Here is a 23927-nt window from a genome sequence, read left to right on the forward strand (position 1 = left end):
GTGACACTTTTACAGAGGAATCACAGGATACAAAGTGTGTAAAAAGCCAACAGTCCAGAGAGAAACTTCAACGTTTAACTGGCATCTTTTAATTTGTATTCACCAGTTTATACTGGGGCTTCTTGCTTTCTGCTGTGTTCCCTGCCTGTCCCAGTAAAGATCACAAAGCTTTGGTGAGCACAGAGGCTTTACAACCAGGATTTTTCTCCTGTGATAGGTAGGGCAATGCAGGTTCATTCATTCTCAGCTGGAGTAGACTGAATCAGCAGATAGACGAGACAGTAGAAGGACACCATTACAGCAAGAAGTGAGCAGGGAATAATAAACCGAAGTATTTAGATATAATTGTCCAAAGGAAAATGCAGATTGTGCAAAGAGAAAAACTTCTCAACAGTGTAATTTATGAGACTACAAAATAATCACACAGCAAAATATAGGAAACCCCAAATTAGAGATATCTGAGCATCTAGAAACCATCTGAATACTTTCTTCCTCTCCCTAATTTCCCCAGTGCTCTGACTGCACAGTTAGTTCTGCAAGGCCAGGTTTGTTTTCAGAGTGATTAACGATTAGCAGCAGCCAACAATTTTTTTTCAACCCCTTCTGCAGATCAAGGAAGAAAAAAAATGCAGCTCAGACAAAATTTCTGCCTCATGCTTCCTGCTCTCGGCAGGGGTGAACTCTTCCAACAGCAAAGGCAGCTACAGGTGGTTGCAGGGAGAGTATTACCAGGAGACGACTTGTACCACCTCATAACCCACTCACCCACTCATCCCGTCAGAGCTGATGTTTCTTTTCTTTTATTTATATTAATAAACTCCACCCCAAATAGTTCGCTGCATGATAAGAAGTTGGATAATCTGTTAACCACCTCGGACGGCTGCCCCTGTTGAAATGAGGTTTACATGTCGTCCGGCACGCATTCCTGCAATTCAGAGCCTCCCCTAATTGCATTCTCCTGCCTATTAGCATGAATTAAAGCCTGGTTGCAGAGATCTTGCCTTCCTATTTTGTTCCTGTAATGGTTTTTGTTCTGGTTGTTGCTGCTGAATAATCCCCGCTTTGGCAATGAAACTGAACCTGAAAGTGTTATTGGACTTCACAGCAAATGAGTCCATTTTCAGCAGCCGATAAAGTTTCCAGTGGAACAGCATTGCCCTTGATGAGTTAACCTCCCTCTGCTTCAGTGTTTCCTGTTTCCTCGTTGTTGCTTAAGCTTTATATTTAACTTATTTATAAGCATTAAATCAGAATTTATGTACATTACAAGACATTGAAATTATAAATAATCCAATCCTAATAAATGTATAGAAATTAAAAGTATGGAATACTGAAAAGGTATCATTAGAGTCTGCCCTTTTAAATAGACATTGTTATGCCTTCTTATGCCAAGAAGTGAGACCATATCATGACGAGACATTATCTCATTAACATCCTGTTCATTCCCAAATCTAAATCCAGATTACAATTGTTTAATTTTGTATGTATATAATAATTTGTGGGTTGTCTACCTTTTGAGGAAGTCGAGAGATCCAAGGCTACTGCAAAGACATGAATTTCCATTCCCACAGAAGACTAGCATAGTCCACGGATCCCTTCTCTGACTTCAAAAGGTGTTTTTGAAAAGGGCAACTCTCTGAATCACCCTCTTTGCATCCAAGGAAATGACTGAAATTGTACCGACCATTCCACATAAAGGTAACTAAAGATACATACCATGACCTAAACCCTATTCCATTCATTTCTACCAGGGCAAATAATTCAGGAGCATACCATGAAAGATGCTGCTAAAGCTGGGAAAAAGAAAGACAGTCTGATCAACCTCATTCCCTGATAAAAATCACACCTAACACTCTGGGAGAAGAGGATAAACATCCTGCCTCAGTTTCATTCTGTCTGTGTTGCCCTCCAAGTGCTTGAGAAACCAGAGAGGTGCTGCACTTTGTTGATAGCTGAACGGAAGGCTGAGGTTACCTCCAACACGTCAGAAATTTTTTTAAACACCTTCAGCTTACAAATCCTTTCTGGAATTATAAACAAAAGAGTCTCTGGTTACAAAGGGGTGGCATTAGTCCTGGGAAAACAGACTCTCCTCCAGGACATTGCTCAGAGGATCATATAACTGGCTTCTGAAGGGAGAGCCTGAAACAGCAGCGCTGTCTGCAGCAGCTTTTCACCTTGACAAGAGCAAGGCTGCGGGGGAGAGCAGGGGGCAAAGACAATTTACACAGCGCTGGGCTGGTGTGCTACTTCACTACTGATACCCACACAAGGCAGTTTAACCCTGTTACGGGTCTCCCTGCACTACGCTGCGGTGAAGTGGGGCAGGTTATCTCCCATTACCCCATTTTTTAACACAGTTCATGGGAAGTTTGCATTGGATTATGAGTTTGGTTGATGAGGGAATTGATGCTTCTGTAAGAAATGTGCCTTGTAATAGTACAGCATGTTGATGAAATAACTAAAATGATACAAAACCACTGTAAAACACATTAAATGGATTAAGAATTGGCTAACTTCAGGTTTCAAATATAATTATAACCAGAGAAATTTTCTTTGAGTGGGTGTGTGCTTGGAGAGATCCCATAGGGACTGGTTCTTGGCTTTACGCTATTGGTTTTTATCAACAGCTTAGGAAAAAAACCTTTAAATCATTATCAACAAAATTTTCAGATGAAAAAGGCTGGGAAAACGATAAAAAGAAGGAATACAGGTCACTGATACAAAGGGGTAATTGGTAATCTGAAGGTAAGCAAGTACAACCAAGTTAAGTCACAAGATCAGAGAAAGAAGCTATTTGCCTGGTAGGGGCTGCAGCGGTCCTACACTGGAAAGCCATGACCAAAAAAGAGTTGCAAGTCATAGTGAGTCATCAACTACCCATGAACTGACCCATCTGTATATGTATAAGCAGAGGAAATCTAGCGAGGAGGGTTATGTTGTCTGAATATTCCCCCTCCCTTGAACCTGCTGCCAACACATTGTGCCCTGCTCTTGTGTCCGGAAAGCAAGCAGGAGGTTGAAAAGCTGAAGACAATTCAAGAAAGAGACGCGAGAATGCACATAAGTCTGAGAAAGATTACTTGAAGGGAGAGATTTAAGGAGCTGTCTATTTAACTACTCAAAAGAAAGCTTAGGGGTGGCTGGACACTGATCCAAGAACCTCCAGGGAGAAATCCAGTATCAGTTGTCTTCAGTCTAGCCAACAGAAACGTCCCATGCCACCAGACTTGGTCCGAGTTCCCATACCAGGTGCACGCCTCGGTCATGTCCTGCCGTCATAAGTGGGGAACACACCGACCTTTCTCTCAAAGAGAAATCCAGATGCCTGTGCCAAGAGCGACAGCATGCTCTGACAGGTCCTCCTGTCTAGTTAAGCCAGGGACCGGCAGCCTGTTGCGCATCAGATTTTGAGTGTGAACGTGGCCAAAGAATTTGGGTCCGGGATCCTCCAGCTCTGTTTTCATTCTGTGGTTTTTGTCTCTGTTCTGATCCTGGTGCCAAAGAAATATTGCATTGTTTGAGAGATTTGAATCTGGTGGCATAGCCTGTCTCAGAACAAGCACTTTCAAAGCTCTCATCTAATCTCTCAAGAGAGAAGCTAAACCAGGAGACAAAGATAGCAGGCTCAAGTAAGAAAACTGCTGTGCCTTTTCCCCCAAATGAAGGAAGGATTATGCATTGACCAGTTTGATCAAGAGAAAAATGGTAAGTCTGGAGAGCAGCAACACTTTGGAACCCTGTGCATAAGACATTAACAGTTGTTTACTGGGCCCATATCTCAGAAGCATTTATTTCCATCGCCTTACCTTCCCCTTTTGGAGATTTCTTATCCCATCACTTCCAAAGCCAGTAGCCAAACGTGACAGTCTAACAAAGGTCAGAAAGGGGTGGCTAACATCAGACTGACTCCATCTGGCTGCAGATACCGCCTTGAGTGCAGTCCCTCCCTTTTCATGTGTGTGGGTTTTCTTCTTCAGCTCTACTGGGAGATGGCTGGAAGCACAAGGAGGGGAAAAATAACCAGTGAATATGTAACAGGAACAACTTGTTCTTGGATTTAGAGCTGTCTATGAACAATATGTAAGCCAGTGTTTTGAGTGAAATATTTGACTAATGATCTCTACAAGCAGTATGGAACAATTAATGCCTGGAAGTGATATACAGGGATATGGGGAAGTTAAGGTGGGTGTGACAGAGTGGGATTGTGGCAGTATTGGAGAAAAGTCCACACCCTTGGAGGTAGCTTTTCATGGGGGGACAAGCTGTGAAGAAAGTACATGATGAAGAACAAGCTTTAGCACACTTTTAAAGTGTCTTTAACACATTATAAGAATGTGCTGGAAAGAATGTTCCTCTATTTTCCAAGCATTCACAATGCTAGCTGCATATTTTTAATTGCAGCAAATTATTGACTTGCACAAGCTTTACAAAACATTGCTGAAACTCAGGCCATTATACTTAAGAATAACTGCATGAACTACTTAAATATTCAAACACTGGTGAATAAACAAGCATTGTTCTGTATTAAGTTCTCAACAAATTGTTGCTTCTTCTGGTTGAACCTTGTGTTCACTGTAAAGACTACTTTCTTATGGCACTTCTAAAAGCTTATGTGCAAGTGCAAGTGCAACATATAATTTGAGGTCCTTTTAGTTAATTGCCCACACAGCTGAATTCTACATAGCTGCTAAATTCCAAAAAGGCAAAATTGGAGCAGTTTGTTTATTTTCTCTTCAGTGGGAGCTAAGCTTTCTACTAGTCAGTGACTGCAGCTGAAATGAATTCATCATCACAATAGTAAAACAAGAAGTGCATTCATTTAACAGCACGTTAAACTGTGCGTGCATTTTAGCCCCTTTGCGATGTGGTTGCTATGGCATTTGTGGGTGGTGGTGAAGATGACAGGAGATTCTCAATAAATGCCAAACCACGCTCTAATATATGTCATACTGACCTGCTATTAATTCAGTGGCTGCTCTTTTATCAAAAAAAAAAAAAAAATAAAAAGATCAGCTCAACTTTCACTTCAAGAATGGAAGTGAAATTCAAAACAGCAGTGGCTATGAGTGTAAATCACATGACAGAAACTTTAAAGGTTGGGGTTTTGTGTTGCTGGGGCTTTCTGAAACTGGGGAAGGATTATAAGGAAATGGGAATAAGCTGACACTCACACTAAAAAGTTGGGCTGTGCACCTGCCCGTGGACTTAGTTCTAGAAATTTTATCTTGCCATAAAATGTAATGATTGTCAGGAACATATATTAACTTAAATATGAGGTTTTGATTTCCTTGTGACTTTTTTCTAGGTGGATGTGAAACCTGTAGCAAAGTTGGGTATTTCGTTGGTCCCATGCTCTTTATTTACAAAGAATTTGGAAGTTTCTTTGCCTTAACCCCAAGAAGAATCAAATAATGAAAAATCTCTTTCACTGTCTTTTTTCTCGGGACTGTGCTTATCATCTTTGTGCCAGGGTCTGGGGCTTCTTTTTCAGCTGCATGGAAGCTGTTCCCCATCCATGCATCCTGCACATGCCTCTGGGCAGGGACAGATAACTGTTTTGTGTAATTGCCTTTATTGTTTCAATTATCTGTGCCTTTAATGAAGATTACTGGCTATTTACAGTTATATTAACTCTAACATGGCTCCAGGACAGTCTTGTGCAATAAAACATAATTATATAGGAAGCAGAAGGTATGGATTTGTGTTTTCTACTTGATTAGCAACCCCATGAGCATCCTGTCCAGACCATACCAGTGGCTGGTAGCTTCTTGCTCGTAGGAAGGTGACACCCTTCCTGCAGGCACACATTTCTGAAACCACTCTGGAGGCTGGGGATCAACGGGCATTTAGAGTGTGCTGGCGCTGGACTCTCCCCAGGAGAGCAGCCTGCCTTGAACCTGAGCTTCTCTGGTGGTTGCGACAGGCTGTCGTAGGGTGAGAAAGCTGACAATTAAGACATTGCCTGCAGCTTGCATTGGCAAGTAAAACACTGCCAGAAATAAGTTCAGCAGAGGATGTGAAACTGGCTTGTAGGTGCCAGGGCTTGTCCTCTTGTCTTTCCCTGCATTGTTTTCTGCCCTGCAGATCCTGACCAAGGTCACAGCCGGCGATGTGCCCATTTCCGTCAGCCCCCCACGGCAGAGCGAGCCTGAGCCGTGAACAGGAGGACTGTTCACAGAGAGCGTGCAGGTCTCTGCACAGAGACAGCCAGAGTTTCTCTTGTTCTGTATAAGCATTTCAGCTCATCTGGCATTTTTCATTCAGGAGCATTAACCTACAGCCCAGTATAATTACGTACTATATGCTCTTAAATTTTTAATTAGTTACATGCACTCAAGAGCAAATGGTCTCTTTTTTCCCCCTGATATACACATATAACTCCTCTCAGCATTAATGGGATTTACATGGGTTTATCAAGTGATAATAAAAGCCTAAACATCAGCTTCTGCTAACATTTACTATGCAATTTCCTGCTCTCTCAACACACAGAGAATATAACTACATGCTACTAAGTGCAACGTAACAAGGACAAAATTAAGGTTAATGCTCAGCTTTACCCATGTTATTGTCGGAAATCTGGTACATACACAGTTCTTTTTGAAGTGTTATGACAAATCACACAGAACGAAGCAAATCTAAGGGAAAACCGATTTAAAAGTCATGGATGGGTCTGTTCTCCCTCACAAAAGGGCATGTCTGTACTTTGAAACATCTGGGTGAGTAGAAGCCTTCATAGGAGTCTGCATGTTGGAGGCTGCAGCAGCAGCAGAATGGGAGGGTCCACGCAGCACCTTGCTCTTGCTCTGAGGGGAATATATGAAGAAGATAAAACCAGCTGGGCTGATTTAATCTATTCTTATGTGCCTCCAGTCTCCTGTTAGGCAGGCATGAAAAAACAAGTCCTTCAATGCTACCTCGGCGTTCCTTGGGGCTAGAAATGAGGTTTAGTCCCAAAGGGTGAGACTCATCCCTCCCAACTTCAGCTGTCTGCAGTGTAGGTGCCTCTCAGAGCCTTCTTGTCCCTAAAAGGCCTACGTCTTTCCTCTGAATACTAAGGAATAAAACTTCAGCCACAACAACCCCCAGCACTGCTACAGGCTTGGGGAGGAGTGGCTGGAGAGCTGCCAGTCAGAGAGGAACCTGGGGGGATTGAGAATGAGCCAGAGTGTGCCCAGGGGGCCAAGGAGGGCAATGGCATCCTGGCTTGTGTCAGCACTGGCGTGGCCAGCAGGGACAGGGAAGGGATCTGAGCCCTGGGCTCGGCACTGGGGAGGCCGCCCCTCGATTCCTGGGTTCAGTTTTGGGCCCCTCACCCCAAAAAGGCCATTGAATGACTCGAGCGTGGCCAGAGAAGGGCAACGGAGCTGGGGCAGGGTCTGGAGCACAGGTCTGCTGGGGAGCGGCTGGGGGAACTGGAGGGGGGGTTTAGTCTGGAGAAGAGGAGGCTGAGGGGAGACCTCCTGGCCCTCTGCAACTCCCTGCCAGGAGGGGGCAGAGAGGGGGGATGAGTCTCTTGAACCAAGTAACAAGCAATAGGACAAGAGGGAATGGCCTCAAGCTGCTCAGGGCAGGGTCAGGCTGGCTCTGAGGAAGGATTTCTGTGCAGAAGGGGCTGTTGGGTGTTGGAATGGGCTGCCCAGGGCAGGGGGGAGTCCCCGGGATCCCTGGAGGGGTTGAAGAGTCGGGCTGAGCCAGCGCTCAGGGTGAGGTTAAGGGTTGGACTCCTCCAGACTCCAAGGTCTTTTCCAACCTTGATGATTCCGTGATTCTGTGATTCTGTGAAGTTCAGTGACAGCTGTTCCACCTGAACTATGCATGATCAGCCGTGGATTCTTCATGATTTCTAACTACAAAGCTGTGTCCTGTTTCTTCCCCTGGAAGTGCCCTGGTCTTTCACGATGAGAAGAAACAACTACGAATGGGTGTGCACAAGGTTTGTCTCACCCCTACTCTGTCCAGGCAGCTTTAGGGTAGGACGGGCTACATTATAAACTGGATTATTGAGTCGCAGCCATTTTCACAGGTGTTCAGAACAAACCTTTTTATTTCCGGTATTTTTTAATGCTTTGAGAGTTGAATTGTGCATTAAGAACTTACTTCCTGTGAAGGCTTCTCGTGAAACATGCAGAAACATACAGCCTGCATACGTTTTAGATGCAGTTTCAGTGTAGAGTCTCAATATTGTTCTTCCAGCCATTTCTTACGTGCCACAACAGAGGTGACTTGTGAAGAGGAAGCTGAATGGGAAGGGAGTATGGAAAAACAAACAACTTTAGTAACTGCTAATACAAATTCTAGCCACATGCTTAACCACCTCCCAGAGAAAATCAGATTAGCATTAGCAATAACACCGTGCAGACCTGTTTATTGGAAAAATTGAAAAGGAAAACATCCATAGAGGGTCACTGCTCCCAGCTGAACTTCTGTTGGATAGACACCGAAAACTGATCTCCCCTAGCATCCTACTGCCAGAAGGAGTGACACATGTTTATTACAACTCGAACATGGCTTGATGGAATAGCCATGCGATTTGCTGCCTTTTATCTAGTGACTGAAATAAAATAGGGGAGAGACTTCTTTTTTCAAACTTTTGTACTGGAAAACTTGCCTGTTCTAAGGGGAGTGTTGTGCAGGCTCAGCTGCAGGCAAATACAGCCAGAGGCATCCCACACACATACCAACACATACATAGGGACCCATACACAATATGCAAACACCCTGAAATCCCAAATAAATATCTTGAAAATCAGTTGTGCTCCAGGGGAAACAAGGGGCCTGCCCACACACAGAATTAATAAGTTAATTATTGTTTAAATATTTTGTTGCGAGCTTTGGCACAATTACTGTTTCAGTGAGTATAAAACTAGCAAGAACGAGTGACTATATGGGAGAAGGATGACTCTGTTTTTCAGTATGCTCAGATAAATGATAAAAATTGTGCAGGTAAACTGTGCATGTTTTTTATTACAGCTTTGATATGGCACTATTGGGAACTGAGGGAAATACTTTTTTTAAAAGCATACTCATTTTGGTCTAGTAGTGACCTTTTAATATGCTCAGGTCCCTGCAGGGGAGAGGAAGCGACTTGTGGTCTTCTGTAAGAAAGTATGAAGAAAAAAGGCACTTCAAAATCACATAAAATGAAGGATCAGCCGTGGAGAAATACATTTTCACCCTCTTAAGTACTTCACCAGACTTGATGATCTATTAATTTTGATACATTCCCCTGTATAACCTCAAGGTGGATGAGTTTTGTTGGGTCTGCCAGGAACACTCATCCTGTCACCTATAGATAGAGTGGGGTATCTCTACTATAGCTGGCAGGGGACAGATGAAATACTGCTTACCCATTCTGTAGTCATTTTTATATTTACCCATCTGGGACAGAAGCTATGATTTTGCTTTTCTTACCTCTTTTGAGTGCCACCAGCAGATAGTTAATATAGTGCTAGGGGAATCAAAGATGTCTAAGGCACCTTGCTGAAGTTTTTATTTTCTCTTTACTGTTACTGTACAACTCCAATGAGAATAGATGGATGATGGAAAGGAGTATGGATTTATACTTTACTCTCCACACCTTGGGCTTTTGGATTTTCCTTTTGTGAGAATAGAATAGAATAGAATAGAATAGAATAGAATAGAATAGAATAGCATTTCAGTTGAAAGAGACCTACAATGATCACCTAGTCCAACTACCTGACCACTTCAGGGCTGCTGAAATGTTACAGCATATATTAAGGGCATTGTCCAAAGATTTTTCAATCATCAGTTTTCAATTTACCTGCAGGCCAAGTTTGCACCTTGCCTCCAACAGCACAGCAATTTCACTGCAGGTATTGAAGATATAGATTTCTCTTTTCAGGCTTCTAGGGACTTAGTTATAAGCTAGCTGCTTCTCCTTCCAGAAACATGACTAGCATGTCAAAATGGAAAGATCCTTGAATACTACATTCAAAAGAAGTATGAGGGGTGGAAGGGTTTTCAGGCTGAAGTACTCCATGATCAGATTACGCGTTTACCAAGCTAAGAGTCTAGCAGATAGTTTTACATAGGACCAAAGCTTTCTGGAAACATGCATCAAGAATGGAGAGGAAAACCATCACCACTTTGGTGCTTACTAATGACTGCCAGCATTACAGTTGTGATGGCCTAACATTTTAGAGTGCGCTTCTCTTAACAGATGATAAATGGTTTGGGTTTATGTGTGATTCTTTGTCTAGAGAAGTTCACTTATATCAACAAGAATAAGATCAATGTTCCCTGAGCACAGCTGCAGCAAGGCAGCTGGCTGCCATCACTACGTATTAAACTCACCTCTCTAAGTTCTCTTCCAGCTTTGCCACCGACTCATTTTTCTGACCTTGAGCAGGATGTTTTATCTGTTGAGGTACCACCTGGCACGCCTGCAGATGGGAATCCTCTTACCTTTCAGAGACCATGAGCAGTTTAGCTAAACCTGTACCTATAATGTGCTTTGAGCTCTTCAGATGAAACATCACAGAGGTGCAGGTATTATAGAAACACGCAGGTAGAAGTTGTGGATAAAACAGGCTTTCTGGAAATAACTCTCAGACTCTTGATTTCCTTTATGCAGTATTTCTCCTTGGTGCATTCTGCATACAAAGCTCTGAATGTGGGGTTTTTTTGTTTAGACATGAAGAGATGGATCAGCAATGAGAATATTCCTTTATTTTATTAGAAATTGGTGCTTCTATTTAAAACTGAGTAAGAGGAAAAGTAAATAAATGGAAGTAAATCTCAAGGTTTTTAACTCCCTTCTGGCTCCTGCAACTGATATGCATGTTTGTGTGCAATTATCTTAGAACCTTTAATTATATTTAAGAAAACTGTATAATGATTGAGAATGCCAACATATTTTTTTAAGCCAGACAAGCTCCACAGTCCAGTTCCCAGCCCAGCCCCTCTCACGTCCCACTCAGACGAGGGAGACAAGTGACTCAGATTCCCTCAAGCATCTTTACTGATACGGTTGTAGTAGCATGGAGCTGGAGTGAAAAGCAAGGGATGAGAATACTTTAATTGAGTATTGCTGTTGAGGACACGGCATCTTAAAACCCTGGCCCAAAGGACTCTCTTTGATGAGGGAAACCGCAAGCCTGAGAATGCTAAATATATCTGACAGGGTGAATGATCCCCAGCCCCTGCACAAGGAAGTGAGTGCAAAGCTGTGGGGTCCTTTGCCCCACCACTGGAAGCGTTCAAGATCAGGCTGGACAAGGCTTTGAGCAACCTGATCTAGTGGAAGATAGAATCACAGAATTGAGAATGGTTTGTGTTGGAAGGGACCTTTAAAGGTCATCTCGTGCAGCCCCCCTGCAATGAACAGGGAGATCTTCAGCTAGATCCAGTTGCTCAAAGCCCCGTCCAGCCTCACCTCGAATGCTTCCAGGGATGGAACATCTACCACCTCTCTGGGCAACCTGTGCCTGTGTTTTACCACCCTCACAGTAAAAGATTTCTTCCTTATTTCGTGTCTAAATCTACCCTCTTTCAGTTTAAAACCCATCAGCCCTTGTCCTGTCACTACAGGCCATACTAAAATGTGTGTCCCAACTTTCCTGTAGCCCCTTTAAGCACTGGGAGGCCGCTATAAGGTCTCCCTGGAGCCTTCTCTTCTCCAGCTGAACCCCCCAACTCTCTCAGCCTGTCCTCACAGGGGGGTGCTCCAGCCCCCAGAGCATCTTCGTTGCCTCCCCTGGACCCCCTCGAGCAGGTCCGTGTCCTTATGACATTGGTGCCCCCAGGGCTGGACACAGCACTGCAGGGGGGGTCTCATGAGAGTAGAGCAGAGGGGGAGAATCCCCTTGCTCAACCTGCTGCCCACACTGCTCTGGGTGCACCCCAGGAGCACGGTTGTCTTTCTGATATCCCTGCTCATGGCAGGGGTTCGGACTAGACAATCTTTAAAGGTCCCTTCCAGCCCAAACCGTTCTATGATGTGTGTGGTTTGCAGGGCTAAACCTTCTCTAGAGAGGACTGACGCATCTACGTGGGGCTCTTGGGGCTCTTCCCTGTTGCCATAAGGGCTAACTGAATTTGCTTTGAGGGTGTAAAGGGTGTTGGAGGACTCTATAGGACAAAGGGAGAGAAACCTACAGAATTGCCTGTACACGCCCTGGGAGTGGTCTTCGAAGTGAACAAACCCAAAGACTACAGCTCGTTTTTATTGCAGAGGGAAGTATCTGAGTGACTCCCAAAGACATCTGGGACTGAGCAAATCTCCTTGTATTGCAGAAGCTCAAGGAAGAGGACTCAAAAGTGAATGGGGAACTAAGTTATTTAAGAGGGTGGAGGGATCTTAAAGGGAGAGAGGGGAACTGGCAGCTGCCTGTAGATACAGAACAGGAGGAAAGAAGGGAAGGGAAAGAAAAGAACTGTTCAACCTAAGGTACAACCTGGTGAAAAAGGCAAACACGAATAACATCGCAGACAAAACACTGGATGGAGACTGAAGGAAGGTTTCTCACTTGCAACTACTCCACACCCTTAAGTAGGAGTGGGAAGTTAACTGTTCTGTGGTTGAACGCAACCACTTCAGGATCAGGCTCATACCACAAGGCAGTTGGTGATAGCAGGGCACTGCTTTCAGTCCCAACCTCACTCTTTGCAGGACGGTGCCAATCTATGTGCTGCCCTACTTATCGGTCCCCAGGTCTGAGTATTTCCTCTCATAAAAATAATAATGAATGTTAAATAGTAGCATTTATTATAAAATAAATAATAAATATGAATAAAAGCGTAAGAGAAAGGGCTTGTTACTCAGTTGGGATAAATAGAGACAGTTTTGCTCACTTCTGTGGCCACATTATGGCAATGAAGAATTTAGTTCGGATCAAATTAATCACCAAAAAAGGACTTGATCTTCTTTTGGACTAGGAGTATCATTAGCTCCTTCCTTAGTCTGTTCTTCCAAAATTCTGCTGAACAAGAGAGGAAAAAGGATGAATCATTGCAAAGCTGCAAATATTTGGCCAGTTTAACATTAGTAAAAGCCATTCTCCTATAGTAATCTCTTCCTCTGTGGGTTCACTTTGGTTTATTTTAGCTCATGAATGAATGTATTAAGTATGTCTCTTGAAATTCAAGACAAATACTTTAATTTAGAGCAAAAAGGCAAAATGATGAAGGATTGTTGATCTATGTACCTAAAAATAAACGTCACCAAGCCTGTATTTAAGGACATCAAATATTCCACAGGTGACTTTCCAGTAATTTTAATACTTGACACTACAGCTGCAGGGTAAGAAAGACAATAGAAGCTTAATGGACTCTAAAACAGTCCTCATTTATTGTGGTCAATAGTCTAGTTTTTGTGTTATTTTTACTGAGGGGACATTGTTCAGCACAGTGCGTTAAAAATAACACTACTATTGCTATTGAATTTATTTTTATTTTAATTCTTTTTAATTTTTTGTTTTCTGTGGAATACTTCGCAGGCAGAGACTGACTGAAGTGGTGCAGGGACTGGATCTATCCACATAAAATCTAGGGCTATGAACTTTCTCATATTTTCTGCTAGAAACTGCTCCAACACTTCACCAGCCCTAGAGAAAGGGTGTTCTCTCCACTGCAAGGAAATTACAGATAAACTTGAAATTCCAGAAGCTCTATTGCCAAACAGCATGCAATATTTTATCTAAACTTGACATTTCTATCTTTTCCACATGACCAGCGACGCTGCTTTCAAACAGTCCAGTTTGACTGAGTCTTAAATCTCTCAGGTACCGTATTGAAGCACACCTTATAAGGTAGTAATTCTGTGCACAAAACATTGGAAGTTAGATTTTTTTGTAATAGAATATATTTAGAAAAAGAGTAAATAATTAAATAATTGTTTTGAAATTTTTCGACCCACAAAGAGAAATCTAATGGTAAGACTGAACACATGCATTTGAGATCGGAATAGCAACAGCTGTAAAATTAATAAGTAATTTTATTAAATGATGAAGTTTTGTACAGGAAGAGTACTAATTTATACCACAATCCAGCGGTACTTAAAAGACACGAGCTTGTTGTACTGTATTATGGTTAAAAAAGTTAGATGCAATTTGTCTCCAACAAAACAAAAACTTCAGAATTAATTTAAAAAATCTATAAGGTCAGTCTCAGCTTTATAACATGGCTAAGTAAAATTGTTCATGGCTTGGCAAACAAAATGGAAGCAGAAGCCAGGTTCCCTGAAGGGATTTTCTGTAAATTACTTCTCTTTTCCTATCTATAAATATTTAATAACTTTAGAAATCTATTTATTGTATAACTAGTCATCTTAAAACTTGCTAAACTGAGAACTTCTCTAAAACATAGTGTTGTTTTCATTTAGAGCTAATAACATGAAAGTGAAATCCTACTTTCTGCACTAGTTACATATACTCTTTACATTTACCAGATGCACTTTTCCCCTCCTGGTAGCACGCTATAATCATGTGCACATGCATGTAAGAACATTATTGCAATGTGCATATTATATGTGTGCACAAACCGTATTATATTATGGCAGTTGGTATAATCTGGTCTTTAGCAAAGACAATTGCTTTTCAGTGTACTAAAAAGCTTCTCGTGATTCTTGAACTCTCACTTCTGACATATTATAAAGATTAACAGAGACTGACACTCTTTAAAGTATACAGATAACCATATAAAATAAAACTAAAGCCTACAAGTGGTCTCTCGCTATAGAAGGGCAGGAGAGGCGCACATGCCAAGTAGCCCAGATGCTAATATCTGGGAGAAAGGCAGCAAACAGCCTAAGGCTCTTTGTTTGCCAACCCGGGCATTTCAACTGGTGGCTCTGCAGCCGCTTCCCAGTTTCTGAGCTCGTCACTGGAATACCCTGATAGGCTCAAGGAGCTTTTTTTCCCTCACTAAATCATAACAGTGACAAAAATCTATAAATATTCCCCAAATATCATATGTTTCTGAGAATATTTACATACGATTTCAATGTGAACTTAAGGAAAACAATATTCTCTGCAGATATTAAGATCTTCCTTGGCACCTGGTTAGAAGTGATGGACTTTATTTCTATTCTTGACGTCAACATCTGTGAGTTTCTGTTTTCAGACAACTTGCAGGGCTCCTCTCCTTACGCCAAAGGGCACCAATATGTACCTCTACTGACAAGAATTTGCTTTTTAAGTATGAAATCTCTCAAACGTCTTCATGATCTTTTTTATTACATGTTTTGCTACGGATGTATTACTTTATTGCATTTTGGTTGCTATAGTCTGATTTAAAACAGTGAAAGACAGCATTGGGGCAACTAACAGGAGCTTGAAAAATCTCTACACTTGTTGCACCTGCTTGGTAAATAAACAAAGCAGCTCAGACTGTAACTAGCTTAACATAAAGAGATTAAAAAAAAAAAAAAAGTCTGACAGGAGCTGGTCTAACAACATCAAAACAAAACACCATGGAAATCTTAGCTTCTCCATACACACAACTCCAGTCCTTCACTGAAATTAGGAGTTTTTTTCTAAGGTACAGATAAGGGGGTTGGGAAAACAACTGGATGAAGAAAAAGAAAGCCCACTAGCTTATACACTTAGTCTTCAATGTTCAGGCAGCTTCAATCTCTTTTCTGAACCTCTCTAATTGTAACTCCCACTATCTTCCCATAGCTATCAAATTACTATGCCTATTTTACAGACTAGAGTTGGAGGCATCAAAACACTAAATGACGTTAAACCCCCCATGAAGTTCACAGTAGAAAAAAAGACCTAACACTGCACTGCTGCTTCAATTTGTGAACACTTTGACAGGTAAATATCCTGTATATATATATTATGCTGATAAGTAATACTCTTACAAAGTTAATATTGTGATGTGAAAAATTGTTTCTAAATATTATACATAAGAAAGAACCCACATCTGATTTACAAGGCTCCTTCCCTTTTTGTATACTAAAGCCGCCAGATAACTTTTTGGAGGCAGACACTTATAAAAAAGAAATGTTTGATTCTTTTAGAAAGAGAAATCCATAATTTGTTACACTCCTCTCTCACTGTTCCTGAAGCAGCCTTTATTCAATGCAATAATTCTGTTATAAATAGTCATACTTCTTAACGTGGTTCAATAAAAATTAAAACTATCACAGTTTTTTCTTTTTGGGGAGAGACTAACGTTTTCAAGAACAAATTCTGATTAAAAGCTGTGTTAGAGATGATTGAGCTGCTGTCAATTCACATTTCTATAGCTGTGACTTCGATGCAAGAATGTTAGATTGCCACAAAAATCAGAAATCTTTCTGCAAACTAAAATGCATCTGGCTGCAATCTTTCTGTTACAGCTATTGTTTTCAGGATAAAGGAACCGAAAAGAACTATTTGTTTTCAGTGTTTGCTATATCAAGCTGAAATGGCAGACAATATGAGGATGTAAAAGAAAACAATTGTTAAGGAATGCGGTCTGTTCTTCAAAGGTTATTGTAAAACGTGAACTCCTTCCTATATGTGCCCTCAAATCAAAACATACTGATTTAAGTCAAACCACAGGTCTTCTAACTTTTTTTGTGTGTGCAATGTTCTTCCTACAAAGTAAACAAAGTCAAGTGTGGTATTGAGGTAATCGGATACAAAGGCACTTCACAGATCACTTCCAAAAGGCAAAGTTGTTGTGCCTGTACTAGTAAGCAGAACTGCATGTAACATGGGAAAAAGGACAATACAGTAAATCTCTCTTTTTCTATACTGCAAATGCACACGTGACAGTAATTGTCAGCCAGTGTACTGACAGGATGAAGAACAGGATATTCACGAGTTTGACAGTCCTGCAAATAAAGTATTTTCCAGTGCATCACTGTCTTCTGAACATATCTGCCATGATAATTAGCTCCATATTTTATCCATTGCAGATCCTCTCTTCAAAAACTTTGTGCAAGAGCAGTATCCTTCCTCTGCAGAATTCTAAATGAGAATAAGTGATCAATTTTTAATTAGGCAACTGAAGAGCAAGGACCTGAACTCAAGAAAATGACAATCCCCTTTTATTCCATTTTTATTCCAGCTTTCAAAGCAGCATAGGATGAACAAATCAGAGGAATGACAGCAGCATTCTACCTCCTGGCTGACTTAAATTTATAAGGTCACTCATTCCGTGGTTCCCAAGTAATGACTTCATGTGGGCAGCCGGGACTCTCCATGCAGCCATCGTAAAATGATTTCATACAGGTCAGCAGTATCTTGACTATAGCTTAAAGTTACTCTTTTTAATGAGAGGGAAATGTAATGCAAGGGGATTGTCTCTGAATCGGGACACAGGATAGAAGATTCACCCACACACCCCTCCCCGCAGAAGTGCGTGCTAGAACATGTCCCAGACTCTTCACCATGTCCCAGAGTGCAACACATCTATCAAAGCTTGGTCCACTGGAGCGATTAGAGCCCTATCCCCCACTCTTTTGTTCTAGTGGAGAGAAAGAGTAAATTTCCAGGGCCACAACTTTAGGGAAGATGAGGAGAACCCTGTAACTCAGAGGAAAGGCACATGAAACAAGCACCAGTCCTGTATCCCACTCCTAAAATCCAAATCAGAGTAGTATCAAAGCCTTCAGCGTTCTGGGACAGATTCCAGGATGACTAGTGATATTGTCTCGTCAGAACTCCTTCCACCTAGAATTAAAAATCAGGTTGATAGCAAATTTATAGTTACTACAGTTGAATAAACAGAGACTGGAAAATAAAGAGCATATTAGAAGAATCAATATTCATATCCATTTGAAATCATTCACTGAATATGAGACGGCTCAGCAATGACCATCAATACCCAGAGAAAACAGTCTCCCTACTTAATGTACTGGGTATTGTGAAACTTGGGTATTGAAAATAATTCTACAGAAAATTATTCTCTGATGTCTAAAACACCATTTAAAGTGTCCAAAAGGATTGTAGAAAGGAGAAATATTTTTTTTGCCATTTGCTCAGATGTTGAAAAAAAAAAATGAAAGAAAAAAAGGCAAGTTTTCCAAAATATGGTCATTGTAACCTCTTAGACGACAGGTGTTCAGAACATTAGTTAATCTTACCATAAATGGAGAAAGCTTAACACAGTCTTAAAATAAACTAAAGTAGTTAAAATATTCCTCACCAATCATCCCTGCCCTCCTTGCTAGCCAGACTGATGTCCCCTGGGCCCAGTGGAGATCAGGAGGATTAGATCTATACGTCTACATCTGACTGCTATAAGTGTGTTGAAATTTGCATTAAGTACAAGAACTCCTTTGATCAAAACATCGCATACATTTTACACATCAAGGGGCTCTACAGAAAAAGTGTGAGCTTACCAAAGCAGCTGAAGGGATTTTGGGAGGGCTTTGACAGAGAACAGAGTAATGACGCTACTGTCGCAGTTCCTGCAAAAAGCTGACTTGATCTGATGAATGACAAAGAATCAGAACTGTGTAAGGAAGGAAATTTTTTTTTTTTAAAAAAGAATTTTTTTCAGTACCAGTTTGACTAAATGAAAATATAAGGATCGCTGGTTGGCTCAGAACTGGAAAGAGATGAAAGGCTCTGGGAAAGCCACCAAGTACACTCCTGGAACGTAAGCACTGCGGCTCCAATCCAGGCTGCCCCACAAGCTGTGGCCCCCCTGACAGCACATACCCCTGAACACCCTCCCTCTCTCTTGAGCCTTTCTGAGAGAAGTGTGCAATACAGCTCAAGGCATCAGAATGGTAGAAAACTGCAGAAGATAAGTCAAAGAATTCAAGCATTTCTACATGTCCGTAAAAACTTAATCCTTTCATGCTGCTTGGTCTCAACAGAATGCAATTTTAAAATATAGTGTTTGATTTGGCTCAGCTACAAGTTTGTTTGAGGTTTGGTTGACAAAAAGGAAGGGACGGAGGGAGGAAGGAAGGAAGGAAGGAAGGAAGGAAGGAAGGAAGGAAGGAAGGAAGGAAGGAAAAGAGGTTGATTTCTATCATGGAAGCCAAAATAAAATGAGAAGAAAAGAATCTCTGATGGAAAGTAGAGACCTTTAGGATAGATCATGAATTTTACTTCCTTTACCATCACACTAACAGCTCCATCTGAGAGTGTCCCAACTCTCTTGCGCTTTTGTACTGACAGGACAGAGAATGAATCTCCTCTCTTTCCTTTTAATTTTCATTCCTCACTTGGAATGAGTTAACTCAGCCAGTGTGGGACCTTTCCTTTATTTCTAGAAATCAAAGCTACCAGTCAGGACAGAGATTTTGTTTGATTTTCTAGAAAGATAAACTTCTGGATCCCATGCTTCTACATAGTCACCATGCCAAAAGGCTGGCTAAGGTGGTCTACGATACTCTTAGGGTAGCAATGCTGCAAACACATCAGAAAATGAAGAAGCAGTACTGGGAGTGTTCCCTTGCAGCCATATTTGGTTTTAGCTGGTTATATCCAGAAAAAAAATAGTGTTGTTTTTGGTTTGGTTTGTTTTTTTTGTTTCCTGCCGGGAAATCTAGGAGTTTATTAGCCTGCTTCTAATTAACACATTAACATTTGCTTTGGAGATCTTAGTTAATAACAGCAACTCATCAAGCGGGTCCCCCAGCTGTTAATTAGGTTTTTTCCACACCAAATTTTCTACCTGAAATTTTGTTCCTGGTCCTGTGTAATCTTTCCCATTTCTCTTGGAGCTTTTCTTAAGAATTTCTATGTGTTTTGTTTTGGTTTGTTTTTTCATAAATTGGAAAAACCTCCACGGGTGACTTCGCATTCAACTTCTACTCTAAACGGCGCCTAGAAATGCTAATATAATGGCTTGCTTTTTTTTTGTTTGTTTGTTTGGTTTTTTTAAATCCATAGAGAAGCAGAGCTGTACATATTAACATTATTAACATTTTGGTGCCTTTCATTGTTCAGGTCGGTACCTTCTAACCATGAGGCTGCACATAGAACTGTGCCCCCAGTCTCTGTAACACTCATCCTCCATCTGGGCAACGTTATTCACTGTTAAATGGAGGAACTGATCCCTCCAGGTCCTGTTGACCCCACTAAATATGAAAATTCCCGCATGAGAAAAACTTGCAGCATCAGGTTTGCAACAGATTGTAACCCTGGTAAGATGGGCACTGTCTTATTTCTATCTTATTTATTTTTACTTGTAAAATAGGTATTTACAATACACTTTTCCTTCACCTGTGTAAGAGTACTATGTAGACTCCTTATGTGTGCAGTTGAAGACTTCTTCATCTGAGGTTGACTTAGATGATTTAAAAAAAAAAAAATCTCTTATGATGAAGAATGTTACTGTGTATTTTGTGAAATATTTAACATCTTGTCTTTTTTTTTTTTTTTTTTTTTTTCCCCCCCCAAATTCCCCTGCATTTCATTGTCACAGTCTGAAATAACGCTGCAGTTCAGAACTACCTGCCTCATAAGCCTGATCACTCTGGTCGCTTTAATGAATATTTACTATCCTGCAGAAAAGCTGAAGATTCCTGACTGCAGCTGTGCTCCAAAACACCGGAAAGTATTTGTTCTCTTTAGAGCCATTAACCCCAGCTCCATCACTTAATAAAAGGAAAGACAATACATGCTACACTATAATGAAGTTTCCTACCTTTTTGTTTATACCAATGCAGCAGAGGTTTAATAACTACTGTAAATTAAATGAGATAATGGCATGGACTGGACAAATAACACCATTAGTATTAAACAAAATGTCTTAGCTCAATATTAATCATTTGATAATAAATTATATGGACAGTCTTTTTTCCACCTACCAACAACCTCTGTGTAGACAAAGCAGGCAAGAAAATTATTTTACTTTTCTGCGCAAGTTCTCAAAAATCAGAAGAAAACATGAATCTCAGAAGACAAAGATGCAAGTCACAACTTAGAAAAGTTTAGCTATGTAAAGATTTAGGCTAATTACCTAGGCTCTCCTGTACTCAACTGAAAAAACCAGGGGTACTGACAGAGTGATTCATTGTATTCTCAATAGGTGGGATGGATGAGCTTCTGGAAGTGCCTTTCCCACAGGCATTTTTTTTTTTTTATAAGGTCCTGAAGGTGGAAGGGAATAAAACCAGCAGAGATTTGAATCTGGATGCCTTATAGTCCCCACAGAAGCCATGACTATCATCCTACTTGTCCTATAAACCATCAACTTGATATATTATTTTGGGCTTGCCTTCATCCTGTTAAAATCAATAGGAAAGCTCCCATGGACTTCAAACAGCATACTTCACTTCCATATGAAAAACTATAACTATGAAAAGATTGAGCAGAAATATAAGAAACAGATTCACAGTTCTGCCATTGCTCTGGCTTTACTCTGTCTCCTCAATAAAACACCCGCATTGCTCAGTAGTTTCTCCACCTGTAAAATGGAAATTGTTGGTACATTGATGTTGCCCAGAGAACCTGCAGAGAATAAAGTTATAAAAACACAGGAATAGTAATTATTTATTAAAGCAAGGACATTTGAAATGTTTATTAAACCTGTATATAAAATCAATAGGATATACTACACCTGACAGAAAGTAGGTCTTACTACTATCTTGTATGAATAGGATATAGCCCTGGAGAGGAGCTATTTGCTTTTAGGCCTGTTCATCCAGTGAATAATGTGTGAATTTGGCAACTTGAATACTGTCTCAGCTTTCCAGTGTAGAAAATGGGGATAACTATCTTCTTCACAAGTTTCTTCAGAAGCTAGAGCACTGATATCTTTGGATGAAGTTTGAGACAAAGGAGCAATAATTAATAATTGGCATCAAATGCTTGAAGGGTAATTTAGTGCAATTCCCTGCTATTGCTAACAACCATATCATAAAAATTTATGAAGCTCCATTTTCCCTTTCATTTTCTCTTTCCAATATTTATACCACCCCTTTCCTGTATACTAATCAGAAAATATACTGGTTTACTCATGCATTTCCTTCCATTTTTACTATCCCAGTCCTCAAGAGCATTAAATTTTTCCTGTGTTACTGTGAACATCCACTTTATTGATGTCTCCCAACTTTCTGTCATCAGTAATTTTAATTAACACATTTCTACCTTTTCTGGCAAGAGCATCAATAGCGATCCCAAGACCAATAATTATAAAATAACTGAAATCTTCCTTCCTTCCTTCCTTCCTTTCCTTCCTTCCTTCCTTCCTTCCTTCCTTCCTTCCTTCCTTCCTTCCTTCCTTCCTTCCTTCCTTCCTTCCTTCCTTCCTTCCTTCCTTCCTTCCTTCCTTCCTTCCTTCCTTCCTTCCTTCCTTCCTTCCTTCCTTCCTTCCTTCCTTCCTTCCTTCCTTCCTTCCTTCCTTCCTTCCTTCCTTCCTTCCTTCCTTCCTTCCTTCCTTCCTTCCTTCCTTCCTTCCTTCCTTCCTTCCTTCCTTCCTTCCTTCCTTCCTTCCTTCCTTCCTTCCTTCCTTCCTTCCTTCCTTCCTTCCTTCCTTCCTTCCTTCCTTCCTTCCTTCCTTCCTTCCTTCCTTCCTTCCTTCCTTCCTTCCTTCCTTCCTTCCTTCCTTCCTTCCTTCCTTCCTTCCTTCCTTCCTTCCTTCCTTCCTTCCTTCCTTCCTTCCTTCCTTCCTTCCTTCCTTCCTTCCTTCCTTCCTTCCTTCCTTCCTTCCTTCCTTCCTTCCTTCCTTCCTTCCTTCCTTCCTTCCTTCCTTCCTTCCTTCCTTCCTTCCTTCCTTCCTTCCTTCCTTCCTTCCTTCCTTCCTTCCTTCCTTCCTTCCTTCCTTCCTTCCTTCCTTCCTTCCTTCCTTCCTTCCTTCCTTCCTTCCTTCCTTCCTTCCTTCCTTCCTTCCTTCCTTCCTTCCTTCCTTCCTTCCTTCCTTCCTTCCTTCCTTCCTTCCTTCCTTCCTTCCTTCCTTCCTTCCTTCCTTCCTTCCTTCCTTCCTTCCTTCCTTCCTTCCTTCCTTCCTTCCTTCCTTGTAGTCCAGCTCCAGTAGAAAGGGTAGAGTGTGTTTGCTATCCTGCCCAGCCTACAGCCTGCTGGTTAAAGGACTCTCTCCTCTAATGGCCAAGCATTTCTATAAAAGATGGATAGGAACACTGTAGTGCTGTGTAAAAAAGAGATTCTAGGACTTATTTTTATGTGGTGCTTAATGCATTTGTATCATGTTTAGAGTTTACCTGATGGATTGGCTCCTGTAGGGGCTGGGGGCATTTTAGGTGAGATTCACCTGAAAAACTGTATTTACAATCCAGGTATCTACTTGCTTAACATGCCTTGCTTGAGTTTCCTTATAGTGCTTGGAAAACTAAGGAACATAGGTAAGTTTAAGCGTGTGACTTGCTTTACCCTGAAGTAAACTACCCATGTTTAATCAGATCAGTGACACCCCAGATGCCATTGACTAGTTGCCCATGAACTGTAAAGGCAGCGCCGGCAGGTAGCTCAGCTGCAGGGAGGCTTAAACCAAAGCAAAACGCATCCCACATCCAGTTTCCAGACACATAGCAACTTCCAGGGGTGGAGGCTCAGGATCTGCTCAAGCTCAGGCTGCCTGGGGCACTTGGAAGAGCAAAATCTGAGTTCAACTGCCACTAGAGGTAAGCAATGGATTAACAGGGACTTTTATAATTACTATTTCAGACTTAGGTTATTAAGTGTACTCAGTGACTGACAAGCATGCAAACGCTGCGGTCATATATAACATGCAAATATTTCCTTGAAAGAGAACATGCCCGTCTTGAAACAAGAGGACAACTGTGCCAACCGGTGCCGCCGTGGAAATGAAGGCAGGCCGGAGATCCCAGGAAAGGCCGCAGGACTGAGGCGTTTTCACGCTTCCCAGCATGTGGGACGCCCCCAGAGCGGAGGGAGACACCGAGGACGCGAGGTGGGGAAAGCGGAGTGGGGACATGGGGTTAAACCTGCCCTCTTCCCGAACTAACACCCCCCGCCCGCCTTCCACCGGCCCTTCGGGATCCGCGCTGCCTCGGGGAGGGAGGGAGGGGAGAGCCCTCGGGTCCGGCC

Source organism: Athene noctua, chromosome 2, assembly GCF_965140245.1.
Source record: "Athene noctua chromosome 2, bAthNoc1.hap1.1, whole genome shotgun sequence".
Lineage (NCBI taxonomy): Eukaryota > Metazoa > Chordata > Aves > Strigiformes > Strigidae > Athene > Athene noctua.